Source organism: Giraffa tippelskirchi, chromosome X, assembly GCF_054371585.1.
Source record: "Giraffa tippelskirchi isolate mGirTip1 chromosome X, T2T-mGirTip1v1.2.pri, whole genome shotgun sequence".
NCBI lineage: Eukaryota > Metazoa > Chordata > Mammalia > Artiodactyla > Giraffidae > Giraffa > Giraffa tippelskirchi.
The window spans coordinates 24681409-24696083 of record NC_137289.1 but is presented as its reverse complement, the minus strand read 5'-3'; the positions used below and the strand labels follow the sequence as shown (position 1 = coordinate 24696083).

General features: G+C 40.0%; 1 protein-coding gene across 1 annotated transcript in view; it reads right to left on the bottom strand.

Moving 5' to 3' along the window:
* Window positions 1-3441: 3441 nt before the first annotated feature.
* Window positions 3442-14675, bottom strand: part of SMARCA1 (SNF2 related chromatin remodeling ATPase 1) — a 777971-nt gene continuing 766737 nt past the window's right edge. Inside the window, exon 28 of the mRNA XM_081565725.1 lies at window positions 3442-4409. The gene's annotated coding sequence lies outside the window, so the exon portion shown is untranslated. The remainder of the gene's footprint in view (window positions 4410-14675) is intronic.

Genomic DNA, 14675 nt, shown 5'->3' with positions numbered 1-14675 from the left:
CTTATATCTGTGTAATTTTTCAGTTCATTTGAGTGGGGTTTGTGAGAAGGTCATTGGTGATCTGAATGGATGCAAATTCCACACTTGGGGAGATAACTACTACCACCAAGGAAACTAGTTCCATCTGCTTGTAGGATCCTCTATCCCATCCCCCACTGTCATTCACCTCTTGTCACCCTGCAACCTAAGGCAGAACTGGGAAAATGTTGACAAAGAAACTATTCAAAGGCAAGGGGCTTTCTGGGATGCATAACTAAAAAAAAAAAAAAAAAAACTTTTCCATGTCAGCCATGGAGCCTGAAAAGCCAGCTGGGCAATTGCTCTGGCACTCATTTCTAAGAGATGCTCCAATCTAAATCAAATATGTTGACTAAGGCAAATTGTTCTTACTCCTAACAAATCAGACAAGAACTTCAGGTGGAATTTAGAAAACAAAGTAAACCAAAACCTTCACCAAGGGTAAAAAGGAACTTATCTACAAAACAGAAATAGAATTAATAGATGTAGAAAACAAAGTTTTGCTTACCAGGGGGTGGGGGGGGGATCAATTGGAAGATTGGGATTGACATACTTGTTGTTGTTTAGTTGCTAGGTCATGTCCAACTCTTTTGCAGTCCCATGAACTGTAGCCCACTAGGCTCCTCTGTCCATGGGGTTTCCCAGGCAAGAACACTGGTGTAGGCTGCCATCTCCTTCTCCAGGGGATCTTCCCAACCCAGGGATCGAACCCACATCTCCTGCATTGCAGGCAGATTCTTTACCACTGAGCCACCTGGGAAGCCCATTTGACATATACACATTACCATATATAAAATACATAACTAATAAGGACTTACTATGTAGGACAGGGAACTTTACTCATTACTCTGGAATGGTATATATGAGAAAAGAATCTAAAATAGTAGATATATACATGTTCAAATTAACATATGACACAAAATGGGTGCACCTTCAGTCTCTCCCAACATCAGGGTCTTTTCCAGTGAGTCGGCTCTTCATATTAAATGGTCAAAGTATTGGAGCTCCAGCTTCAACTTTAGCGTCAGTCCTTCCAATGAATATTCAGGGTTGATTTCCTTTAGGATTGACTGGTTTGAACTCCTTGCTGTCCAAGGGACTCTCAAGAGTCTTCTCCAGCTCCACAGTTCAAAAGCATCAATTCTTCAGTGCTCAGCCTTCTTTATGGTCCAACTCTCACATCTGTACATGACTACTGGAAAAACCATAGCTTTGTCTATGTGGACTTTGTTAGAAAAGTGATGTCTTGGCTTTTTAATATGCTGTCTAGGTTTATCATAGCTTTCCTTCCAAAGAGCAAGCGTCTTTTAATTTCATGGCTGCAGTCAACCATCGCGGTGATTTTGGAGCCCAAGAAAATAAAATTTGTCACTGCTTACACTTTTCTCCCTTCTATTTGCCATGAAATAACGGGATCATACGCCGTGACCTTTGTTTTTTGAATGCTGAGTTTCAAGCCAGCTTTTTCATTCTCATCTTTCACCTTCATTGTGGGAATATTAGGCCCACTCTTAATTGAAGGTAGTCATTTTCAAGACAATTAAGGCATTTCTCAGAGCTAGTAAATTGCTCATCCATTAGAAGAACAACTGCCCATAAAGATATATAGGTTGAGACCTTGTTGGTTTTGTTGGTCTCAATCTTAGACTGTCTACTATTGTGTCATTTTTCTGCATTATTGCTAGGATGTAAACTTACAAGTTGCTCATATTTTTAGATCATTTCTATCCATGTTTTCTGTACATCTCATTTCCACTCACCCCATTTGGCTACACACGCCTGCATCTGACACTTTTGAGCATTGTCATTCAATTATCTCCCCATCACTCCATTTTGTGGCATAGGAAGGCCAGGTTCTTTCAGGGTATGGATATGATTTCACCTGACAGGCTTTGGCCTCTGGCTTTTGAGATGCAGAGTAAGACTCTTGGCTGCTAGAGCCTGATCATTTTGGTGACTCCAGAGGTGTTGCACATTCCATAGCTGTTTAGGAACCTCCATTCCCACTTCTCATCATGGACTTTCCAGGTTATAGATTCCCTCATATGTCCCACATAGCCCCAGTAACTCTCAGCAGAACACTGATATTGTCCAGGACACATTGTGGGCCTGGTTCTATAAGCAGTCCCCATGGCAGGCTGTTTGTCTCACTCTGAACTCCAGCCAAAGCAGACTTCTACATTAATTCAGAGAATAATGGAGTTCTCCACGGCCCATCTCTGCCTATATTTTCCTCAATCTGTCTCTAACTCAATCTGTCTTAGTTTCACTCCTTTTTTTTTTTTTTTTTTGGGGTCTGTGACTGTGTGACTGTGGTTTTTCACTTTGATTCTGTCTTTCTCTCAAGCACACTGTCTTAAACTGTCTCAGAGGATGCAGAAAGTGTTTTGGGGAGTCAAGTCTCTGAGTAATTGAGCTCTAAGAGTGTTCAGAGACGTATTTCTTCACCTCAGTGTTCACTGTGTCTTTCGTTTCTCTTGCCCACAATCCTGTTTGCACACAGTGGGAAACATGGTGTCCTGATGGATATGACACAGGGAACATATGTCATTGGCTCTTTCCCAACATGTAAACCTCTGGCACCCTTATATGAGCTGTAAGCCCAGCCTGGACAGTGCGTGTGGCACTTCAATATCAACAGCCCTCTATATTATTCAACTGGACACTCACAGATGAGAAATCATCAATGTAAACAGACATCATCCTCCCTCTGGATAAAAGGCCTTATCTTTAAAAGGTCAGAAAAGTCCATCTCTAAAAGCTGAAACATAATAGTGCCCTTTAAAGAGTTCCTCTCAATAAATGCCCTGCATCTGTTTGCTACAAAGAAAGAATAAGTGGCCACAGAAATAGACATTTAGAAAGAAGTAGGCACTGGCCCAGGATTTTGAAACAGCGTAGTAAAGAGAATGATTCGACATAGAAAAAGCAACAGGAAAAAAGTATGCTTTCTACATATAAGCTAGCAATAGTTTTTAAGTGATGACAATGGCAAGCAATAGTCCTTCAAAAAATAAAATTGACAATAACAACCACCATCAAAATGCCATCTGCATCACCAGGTTTATGTGAGGAACAAATAAGAATGTATATAATCATACAATTTATTTGGTGAAATATAATACAAGTAGGGAGCTTTGTTATACAGAATAATATCTACATATCATTTTGCACCTAGTATGAACCAGGTAGTTTTTTAAATGTTTTAATGTAACTTTACTCAGTCATCACAGTCTCCCTAAGAGATGGCTATAGTTATGATTTGTATTAAAGACAAAGGTATCTATGTTGAGAGAGGATAAGCAGCTTGCTCAATGTCAAACATCTACTAAGTGGCAGAACTCTGGCATATAGATTTGTCACAACTAGGTTAAAAAAAAAAACAAAAACTGTGGATAAGGTAGACAACGGTGCTCAAAATTCTTTTCTTTCCTTTCTCTTCCAAAAATTAGGTCTTGCTTCCCAATCTTCTAAGCCCATTCCCCTCCTAACATCTACTTGGTCAGCCTTTACCTATCCCAAATATAAAACAACCCATCCAATTCATTCCTTCTCTCAGTACCCACAAACCACTAACCTCATTTTTACACAGCCATTTAAGATTGCATAACAGACAGCATCTCTTAGCATCAATGGGACAGCAGTCAATGACGAGCATGAAGAGTAACTTGTTTTCAGTGAAACAAACCTCACTTTGTGAAGAACTGACCATTTTCCTCTAGTGGAGGCTATCTTTTGCTGTAACCTTGATCTCCACAAAGAAACAGATAAAACAAAAAGTAACTTGCTAATTTATGCTTTAAAATTTCAAGCAGTTTATTCCTCTTTTTCATCTAGAATTTAAGCTTTTCTTTCAGTTCAAGCCTTTATCTGCCTCAAAGGGACATAAAAATGCATCTCTTTCCAGAAGTGTCTGATAAACCCACATGAATTCTAACCATTCTTCTTGCTCTCCCTTCAGGATCAAAGTTTGATAAAGTTGTTTTGCTCTCACTACACTTAGTTTTAGAGTTGTTCTCACGTTCTTTTGTTTCTACCTGTTGAGTGTACCTTCACTAGATGGTGCAGTGGCTCCCACCTAGAGATAAGGATCACACATAACGAAAATGGCATTGAACTTGATATCTAGATGACAATTTGAAACTCAATGTGCTGCTAACAAACCATGGAAGCTTTTACACCTTAATTTGCCCATCTGTTACATAAAGCATTATATGTTCTCTAAGGTCTTCAAGGCTTCTTATGGCTTAAGATTTCTATCAGGTTTTCTTACTGCTCTGTGATGCTCTTCCCACCAAGGTACCCACACTATTATTTCTTCCCTAGCAGAGATTCACTCACACTCTCGATTCTGATGAGATACACAGATCTCCTGGGACTGGTAACACTTTCTGAAAATAAAAAGGAAAAGTCAAGATCATTAGGAAGTATACTGAGGCCTAAGGCACTTAGTATATAATTATTCTAAGCATTATGAAATGTTTTCATACAACATCCAGAGGATAGCTTAAACATTTATTATATACGTTCATGGTCAATTTCAGATCTACATAGCACTGGATGGAACATGGTACCTGACCTCAACAAACATATATGTTAACAGGGAAGAGTGGAGACAATTATATTCAAATAAATTAAACCATATATTTTGCCTGATGGTATTCGGTGTGAGGTAGGAAAATTCAGGAAGCATGGAATGCTAATTACGAGAAAATACAATTTTAAACATAGGTTCATGAAAGGCTTCAGTGGGAAAATGAAGTTTGAGCAAAGACCTGAAAGAGGCGAGAGAGAGAGTCAAGTGGATATCTGAGAGAGGTGTTTCCAGGCAGAGAAGAAAGCAAATGCAAAGTCCCTGGGGATTACACCTGACATATTTGAGAAGTAGCTAATGACAAGACAGGATGACAGGAGTGGAGTGATTAAGAGGGGAGATTGGGAGAGCAGGTCAGAGAGGTCACTGGGATTAGAGCATGAAGAGCCTCATAAGGCCATGTAAGGATGTTTTAGGGTTTGCTCTGAAATGAAGGTCATTAGAGGGTATTCAACATTGGCAAGTCATAACCAACTGAGGTTTAAGTACTCACTCTGCTTGCTGGGTTGAGAAGAACTGGTGGGATCTGGGAGCAAGGGTGAAAGTATAGAATTATTTGAAGCCTACTGCAATAACTAAGAAAAGTGATAATAGTGATTTGGACCAGTTCAGTAGAGGTGGAGGTGATGAGAACTATTCAAATTCTGGGTGTATTTTGAAGGCAGAGCCAAGAGGATTTTCTAACGGTTTGAGATGTCAATTGGAGGTCTTCTGTCAATTAACAGATCTGGAAAACCCAGGAGGAGAACCATACTAGAATGAGAATCATAGCCTACACATAGCATTTACTACCTAGCAGGCACTATTCTAAGTGCTATATGTGCATAGATTCATTTAATTCTCATAATAGCCATATGAGAAAAGTACTTTTACCCTAATTTTATAGATAAGGACATTGAGGCATAAATAATCTTTATAAGGTCACACAGCTAGTATATGGTACATATAGAATTCAAATCCATCCAGTTTGATTTCAGAGCCCATGCTCTTAAATGCTATGATACATTGTTTATTTTTGTTCACAGTACTGCACAAATACACTTACACATAAGGATAGAAATTTCTCACTGCCTACTATTTTAAAAGAATATTTTCAATTAAGAACTCAACTTTTCATTGTCCTTGTCATGAACTTCTGTGGCCTTTTATTTATGTACTTTTTTAGGGCACAAGATCAAGTGTCATCAATACAACCACCCAAGGCAAGCTTAATGGAGCACTGAATAAATAATGTCCTTCAGAAACATTTGAGTTGTTCCAGCGTCTCTTTAGAGAAAGCAATGAAATAGAGCTAACCATTCTAGAAGAAACATTACTATTTCATGTAACCAGTTTTTTTTTCATATTCTGTAAAAAATCTCCAAGGATTTTTCAAATTTATCAACCCTTTGGGCACCTTACTGGGGTAGATGCAACCTACTGTACCCATACTAATGAGAAGCTGAGTGCTCGAAAGAGAACCGGCTGGTCCATGGCTAAGAAGGAAATAGATGGGACCCATGACCCAAAGAAGTCATAAATGTGGTCCAAAAAACCAGATGCACAAAGACAAGAGAAGGTAGGGAGAGTATGGTTTAGAATCATGTTTGATACTCCTTCAAGTATGCTCAATATGAATCAGCTTTCATCAGGGGCTACCAAAAAGCTAATGCTGTCTAACTGGCAGTATTAAACGTGTGATATGTAAACTAAGAATAGGGAGACTGGCCCATTATCCTCTGGTCAGAGGACATTTGTAGCATTTTATTGACTTCTGGCCTTCAGAAGGCTGGGCACCAACTATGAATGTGTTTAGAAGAGGGAGATCAGAATAGAAGCCCTTGAGATATAGCCATATAATCATAATCATAATAGCTACCACTTATTAACCACTTATCATGTACTGTGCTTGTATGCTACATGCTTAATGCTTTATATATGTTATCTCATTTAGTCTCCTCAACAGTCCTTTGAGCAAGACTACTCTCTGAGGCTTAGAGATGTTAAATAACATATCCAAGTTCAAACGGCTAATAAGATCTGGTGCCAATACTTGAACCAATGTCTGGATACTTCCACTATACCATGCTGGACGTCTGTGAAAAAATAAAGTGGGGGCTCTATTATTATTTCATTGAAGCCTCACAATAACTCTATGAGGTATAATTGTCACTATCTCTATTTCACAGATAAAAGAAACAGAAGCTCAGAGTGGTTATGAACTTACCCAAGGACACACAGCTACTAAGTGGTATAAGCAAAGTCTAACATGAAGAATAGTTGGAGACACTAGGAATGCTTATCCAGAAAAAGAAAATTCTAGAATATTATTCAAAGATGGAAGTTTGGCACCAATGACTTTCAAAGCTACTGATACCTTTCAAATCTGAAATTCTAAGATAAACCAAATTTGCTGTGTATATGACTCATTTCCATCATCATATATGTATATATGGATTCATTTAACAAATGACGTTTTCACTGACTGCATGCCAGGAACTCTACTCTGCACTGAGAATTTAGGACTAAACAAGAAAGATAAAGTACCCTGCCTTAGGAACCTTGCATTGTTATTCTGTATCCTCTTATTTTATCCTCTGTCATCCTATGTTTTTCATCTCTTTCTAAACTCAATTTCACCTAAAAATTCTTTCCTCTACCCCAGGAGTCTTCAATAATAGATTCACTGCTCCTCCAACACAGACACACACACAAACGTGTACTACTGGCAATGCTTTATTCTTGTATTTGGTCACTTTGTCACTGTTATAAGAAATGAGTCATTTCCTCTCATTCATTTATTTGCTCATTTATTCATTGACTATTTACTTAGAACCTATTATATGCCAAGTGATCCCATAGGGGTTGCAATGGTGGTAAAGAAAAACTGTATAATATTACTCTGCCTTCTCAGTTTTATTGTCTTACTTCCATCTTTTGTCCTACCTTCCCCAACCCTCATCTAGGTAGCTACTTCTGATGCACTGATTTGGAACACTTTAGGGGCTCTCAGAGCAGTTTGAAATCTACTGACCTGGCTAATCCTCCCATCTGGTGGAGTCCTCTATTCAAAAGCCCAGGCAGTTGGCCACCCAGGCTTAACTAGGATTTATACAGCACAAGTAAATTTCCTACTTCTCATAACAGTCTGTTCTAATCTCACAGTCCTTTTTTAGATTTAATTTAACTCTGTATAATTCTAGTTTTCATTCAACAGTCCTAGTTCTGCCCAATTCAGTTACAAAGAAGCAGCTACATCCTTCTGTACAGCATCCTTTCAAATATCTGAAAATATCTATTGTATCTCCTTTTTGCCTCCTCATCTAGAGGTTAAATATCCCCATACCCTCAATTAAAACACTTCCTAAACACTTTAAACACCCTAAATGGCATTCTCTAGACACTTTCAACGTTTGCAATATCTCTCAATATACAATTTTTTATTTGTTCATTCAAAGAGAGTATCTACCCAGGTAATACTTTCCTTCAGGACTATGTGACTTACTTACTAATAAGAACAGATGCACACTTAAGCATTCTAAGGATTTCAGCGTCATGCTAATTACAGAACTGAAAGTTTTTCTAAGTGTTTTGGGGATTGTAAAGTAAGATTTAGAGGGCAGAGGAATGAATGGCTTCCCATCATGAGTGACCTTCTAGGAAAGAATTTGTCCTAAGTGAAGAAGTAGCCAGACACAACCAACTTAAGAGACAAGCAAAGAGTAGATGAATCTGAATACATTAGGTGTGTTTCTTGATCAAGTCCATATTTGGTTCATTTTTGAGACTTATGGAGAAAAAGTAAAAACTGAAATGCTTTGCCAAGATCTCTGCAAGATGTGGCATCAGTACCAGGACTAGGGTACGTCTGTAACATAATGGAGCACAGAGGAGTGAGGGAGGATCAGTCTGTACTTGGCAATGAAACACAAAGCATCATTAATACCTTGGGTATTCTGGTTTACCAATTGTAAAAGTAAAAAAAAAAAAAAAACGCCCTCTTCCAACAACACAAGAGAAGACTCTACACATGGACATCACCAGATGGTCAACACCGAAATCAGACTGACTGTATTGTTTGCAGCAAAAGATGGAGAAGCTCTAAACAGTCAGCAGAAACAAGACCGGGAGCAGACTGTGGCTCAGATCATGAACTGCTTATTGCCAAATTCAGACTTAAATTGAAGAAAGTGAAGAAAACCACTAGACCATTCAGGTATGAACTAAATCAAATCCCTTATGTCTATACAGTAGAAGTGAGAAATAGATTTAAAGGACTAGATCTGATAGACAGAATACCTGATGAACTATGGAAGGAGGTTCGTGACATTGTTACAGGAGACAGGGATCAAGACCATCCCCAAGAAAAAGAAATGCAAAAAAGCAAAATGGCTGTCTGAGGAGGCCTTACAAATAGCTGTGAAAAGAAGGGAAGTGAAAAGCAAAGGAGAAAAGGAAAGATATACCCATTTGAATGCAGAGTTCCAAAGAAAAGCAAGGAGAGATAAGAAAGCCTTCCTCTGTGATCAATGCAAAGAAATAGAGGAAAACAATAGAATGGGAATGACTAGAGATCTTTTCAAGAAAATTAGAGATACCAGGGAACATTTCATGCAAAGACGGGCTCAATAAAGGACAGAAATGGTAGGGACCTAACAGAAGCAGAAGATATTAAGCAGAGGTGGCAAGAATACACAGAAGAATTGGACAAAAAAGTTCTTCATGACCCAGACAATCACGATGGTGTGATCACTCACCTAGAGCCAGACATCCTGGAATGTGAAGTCAAGTGGGCCTTAGGAAGCATCACTACGAACAAAGCTAGTGGAGGTGAGAGAGTTCTAGTTGAGCTATTTCAAATCCTAAAAGACGATGCTCTGAAAGCGCTGCACTCAATATGCCAGCAAATCTGGAAAACTCAACAGTGGCCACAGGACTGGAAAAGGTCAGTTTTCATTCCAATCCCAAAGAAAGGCAATGTGAAAGAATGCTCAAACTACTACACAATTGCACTCATCTCACATGCTAGTGAAGTAATGCTTAAAATTCTCCAAGCCAGGCTTCAGCAATATGTGAACCATGAACTTCCAGATGTTCAAGCTGGTTTTAGAAAAGGCAGAGGAACCAGAGATCAAATTGCCAACATCCGATGGATCATTGAAAAAGCAAGAGAGTACCAGAAAAACATCTATTTCTGCTTCATTGACTATGCCAAAGCCTTTGACTGTGTGGATCACAATAACCTCTGGAAAATTCTGAAAGAGATGGGAATACAAGACCACCTGACCTGCCTCTCGAGAAACCTGTATGCAGTTCAGGAAGCAACAGTTAGAACTGGACATAGAACAACAGACAGGTTCCAAATAGGAAAACGAGTATATCAAGGCTGTATATTGTCACCCTGCTTATTTAACTTATATGCAGAGTACATCTTAGAAACGCTGGGCTGGCGGAAGCACAAGCTGGAATCAAGATTGCCGAGAGAAATATCAATAACCTCAGATATGCAGATGACACCACCCTTATGGCAGAAAGTGAAGAAGAACTAAAGAGCCTCTTGATGAAAGTGAAAGTGAAGAGTGAAAAAGTTGGCTTAACGCTCAACATTCAGAAAACTAAGATCATGGCATCTGGTCCCATCACTTCATGGCAGATAGATGGGGAAACAGTGGAAGCAGTGCCTGACTTTATTTTTGGGGGCTCCAAAATCACTGCAGATGGTGACTGTAGCCATGAAATTAAAAGACGCTTACTCCTTGGAAGGAAAGTTATGACCAACCTAGACAGAATATTGAAAAGCAGAGACATTACTTTGCCAACAAAGGTCCGTCTAGTCAAGGCTATGGTTTTTCCAGTGGTCATGTATGGATGTGAGAGTTGGACTACAAAGAAAGCTGAGCGCAGAAGAATTGATGCTTTTGAACTGTGGTGTTGGAGAAGACTCTTGAGAGTCCCTTGGACTACAAGGATATCCAACCAGTCCATCCTAAAGGAGATCAGACCTGGGTGTTCATTGGAAGGACTGATGTTGAAGCTGAAACTCCAATACTTTGGCCACCTGATGCAAAGAGCTGACTCATTGGAAAAGACCTTGATGCTGGGAAAGATTGAGGGCAGGAGGAGAAGGGGACGACAGAGGATGAGATGGCTGGATGGCATCACTGACTCGATGGACATGAGTTTGGGTGGACTTAGGGAGTTAGTGATGGACAGGGAGGCCTGGCGTGCTGCAGTTCATGGGGTCACAAAGAATCGGACACGACTGAGCAAATGAACTGAACTGAATTGTAAAAGAACACTGTGCTACCTGGCAGCCATGGTAACACCTGGCAGAGGGGGCAGTGCTTTGTAGACAGGAACAAACAGCATCCATATTTAGTGATAACTGGTGATAGATGGCAATGAGGAATGGAAAACTTATCCATTCATGACTATAGATAAAAACCCTCCGACTCCCAACAATATCTTAGGTGTGACCCTGGAGGGGATATGGAGATTCTGTGTCATCAATTTGGCGGGAATTAGTCAAATCTGAGCTGCTATTTTTGCTGTGACTCAAATTGTACCCATAGGCTATCATTAGAAATAAAAATGAATAAAATGACCAAAGTGGAGACTTACTTGGTGGTTCAGTGGTTAAGAATCCACCTACCAATGCAGGGTACATGGGTTGGATCTCTGGTATAGGAAGATCCCATATGTCGCTGAGCAACTAAGCCTGTGTGCCACAACTACTGAGCCCAAGAGCTGCAAGAAGAGAAGTCACTACAATCAGATCCCCATGCACCACAACTAGAGAAAGCCCCTGCTTGCCGCAACTAGAGAGTCCATGCACAGCAATGAAGGCCCAGCACAGCTAAAAACAAGCTAACAAATAAATAAATAAAATGTTTAAATGACTAAAGTATTCATAGAGAACAGTGCTTACTAACCAAGATGTATCAATATCATCTGGACTGCATTTTTTCTAAATATCAAGCCCAAGAATCACCCATGAATATTCTTATTTAATAAGTATGTTCTAGCAATCTGTATTTTGAGAAAGCTCCTATTATCGTGTTCAAAGTCTGTAAATAAGAACCTGTGATATAGAGCAGATGTTATCAACTATTTTTTGGGAAAGAACTGTGTGCATGCATTCATGCTTAGTTGCTCAGTAATGTCCTACTCTTTGGGACCCTATGGACTGTAGCCTGCCAGGCTCCTCTGTCCATGACACTTCCCAGGCAAGAATGCTGGAGTGGGCTGCCATAACTTTCTCCAGGGAATCTTCGTGACCCAGGGATCGAACCCGGGTCTCCTGCATCTCCTGCATTGGTGGGCAGGTTATTTACCACTGAGCCACCTGGGAAGTATTTGGAAAGGATGAGACAGTAAATATTTTGGTTTTGTGGGCCACAATCACCTTTGCAATTTTCAATTACACTGTTGTAGTGGGAAAGCAGCCAAAGCCAATACATAAATAAGAGCATGACTGCATTCCAATAAAACTTTATTTACAAAAACAGGTGCCCAACCCATGGGCCATAGTATGTTTGCTGAGCCCTACAATAGATAAAAGATAATTAAATTAGTGGCAGGTCCTACATGCCAAATGGCCCAAGGCTGCTAAGATACAAAAGACAATTAGAGTTCATTGGAAATATTGGGCAGAGGAAAATGATAGCACAAAGACATTCTGAATGACGTTGCTGGTATTTTTTCTTGTTCATGAGTCTGAAAGATTCACATATATCCAGAAGTTTAGAACTAAGCTTCTTGGCCACAGTCCAAATGTGAAACTCAAGGAAAATACCTTTGGGATCAATAAACAACAGTTGTAGTGAACACTCAGTTCTAAGACAGGAGGCAGGCAGATAATATAAACTGGTTCAAGAAGAGTTTCAATAATTCAGTGAGTACCATCTCTCCAATGGGTTATAAAGGGAAATGTGGGTTGTTTTGGAGGTCCCTTAACTTTGAGGATGATGTCAGGAAGGACAAGCAGGTCTACCCCCAAGATATCATTTGCTTTGGGATCCCAGTTGCTGTAATTCTAGACTGGATGAAACCCAAGTGGGATTTCTTTTCAGGCTGTTATACAAGGATTCTGATGGGATTGAAAAGCTTCGCTACTGACAGGGTCTGACTAAATTTTCAGTTCTAGAACAATGGTAGAATCCTCTAAGGCTCATTCCAGCTCTAAAATTCTATGATTCCATTATTCACTCTCCTTTCACATCTATCTTAAGGGACCTCTCCATATATCAACAGTAAGCCATCAAGCTGAAATACAACTGGGAAACACAACTGAGAAAATGGCTGTCTGCAAACCCTTCTTTTCCTTAAGAAGAAAGTGCCAGGCACATGGCTAGGCTTTCACTGGACTGCTTGTTTTTTGTTTTTGTTTTTGTTTTTTCTGCTTTCACATAAGCACTTGAAAATATATAAGGAATTATATAAAGATCCAAATGTATTATTAAGTCAGTGACTAGGGCCCATATCAGAGGCAACTTGGCCATGAGCTCCTCACTCACCCCTGGGAAAAACACACCCCTCCTTGGCACAATAAATCCCCCATCTCCCAGTCCTATTTCCGAATTTGTCCCCTTACTAACTGAATCACAAATGCATCATTTCTGAATATGGTCTCCCCATTCAGGCTGTAGAACAACTGTCACTGGTTGGGGGGGGGGGCGGCAACAGAACACTTTAATGACTTTCTTAAAAAGGAAACTTTGTTTGAAGAGTAATTGTGTTTCTCTCCCCTCCCAGCTATTACTTTTCTGCTTTTAAATCTTAATGTCTCATCTGGATGAGCACCTTATCACTAGCCAACAGGGGAAGGTGGTGTTTGTATTTGTATTTGCATTTATATGGCATTTTCATAGAGTGTATCTCACACTGCTGACAGAGCAATGAATCACAGGCCTGTAGCACCCTCTCTACATGCATCGGGGGAGTAGCCATCTTCCACATGCTCTACAGCAGCACGCTAATTAATCTTTCTTAATTTTAATTCATAAGGAAGATGCTGTGGCCAGGGAAGCATGGAAGAGTGTGTGTGTCTGCTTGTCTATTTCTCCCAACATTCAGGAAGTTAGAAATACTAGGAGCGCATCACACGAGGAACCACGTTTCCTCATCATCTGTCCTTTGCTGATCTGGTTACTGGATGAATCCTAGGCTGAGTGGGTTATTGAAGCTTTTGTATTACTTTAGACATTTGCCTTTTAGAAGCTGGGAGCAGAGGAGGGGGAAAGCATATGGATCCAGCACACAATTACTACAGAAGCATCCAAGGAATTGAGTTTGGGTAGCACATCTGTTCCTCTTTAGAAACAGCTCTCATTCAACAGATTTCATGTCCTTTTTTAAAAGCAGCTTCAGGGCTCTGTGTCATTAGTAAGATGCTACTAGTAATGGGAGATCATTGTGGAATAAGTTCGATGAAAAGTTGGGTTCATATAAGAACTTTGAGGTGGGTGTTAATAACCTGCTGCTCAACAGAGAGGTGCTTACAGGATGAGATCAACTTCCCTAGTCTCAGAGAGCCCCATTCTGTTCCAGACTATCCCAAGTGCCATGCCAGAGGTTAAACACTGAGATAGCTTGCCCAGGCAAACTGTGATACAGCATTTCCTATACTAATATAGGTTACATGGTCAGCAACCCTCAAACACAAGAAATACGTACATATTGAAGCTCCATTCCCCACAATGTTGACTCACTCTTGGCTTTCACAGAGGAGGTAGCCTGGGAATTCCTTTGAAATTGCCAACAAGATACAGCCTTGCAGTAATTAAGGAACTACTGAACTCGATCTTTAGGGCAAATCCCCTAGGTTTTCACTAGCCGGAAAGGACATCATGTTACAGCATTTAGTGAAATGAATAATTAGCTGTACATGGTATAAATATAAAGCCTATTCATGACCTCCATTACTGCTCCATTGCCTTGTTCCAGATGTCCTGCCTAGAGGCTCTATTAAGTGTGCTTGAGTAAGACACCGTCTAGGTGTGAATCCTGTAGGGCAAGGACAAGAATCTCCTCTAGCTGGTCCATTTGTAACTCTCAGGCCCAGTGCATAGATAAAAATGATCTG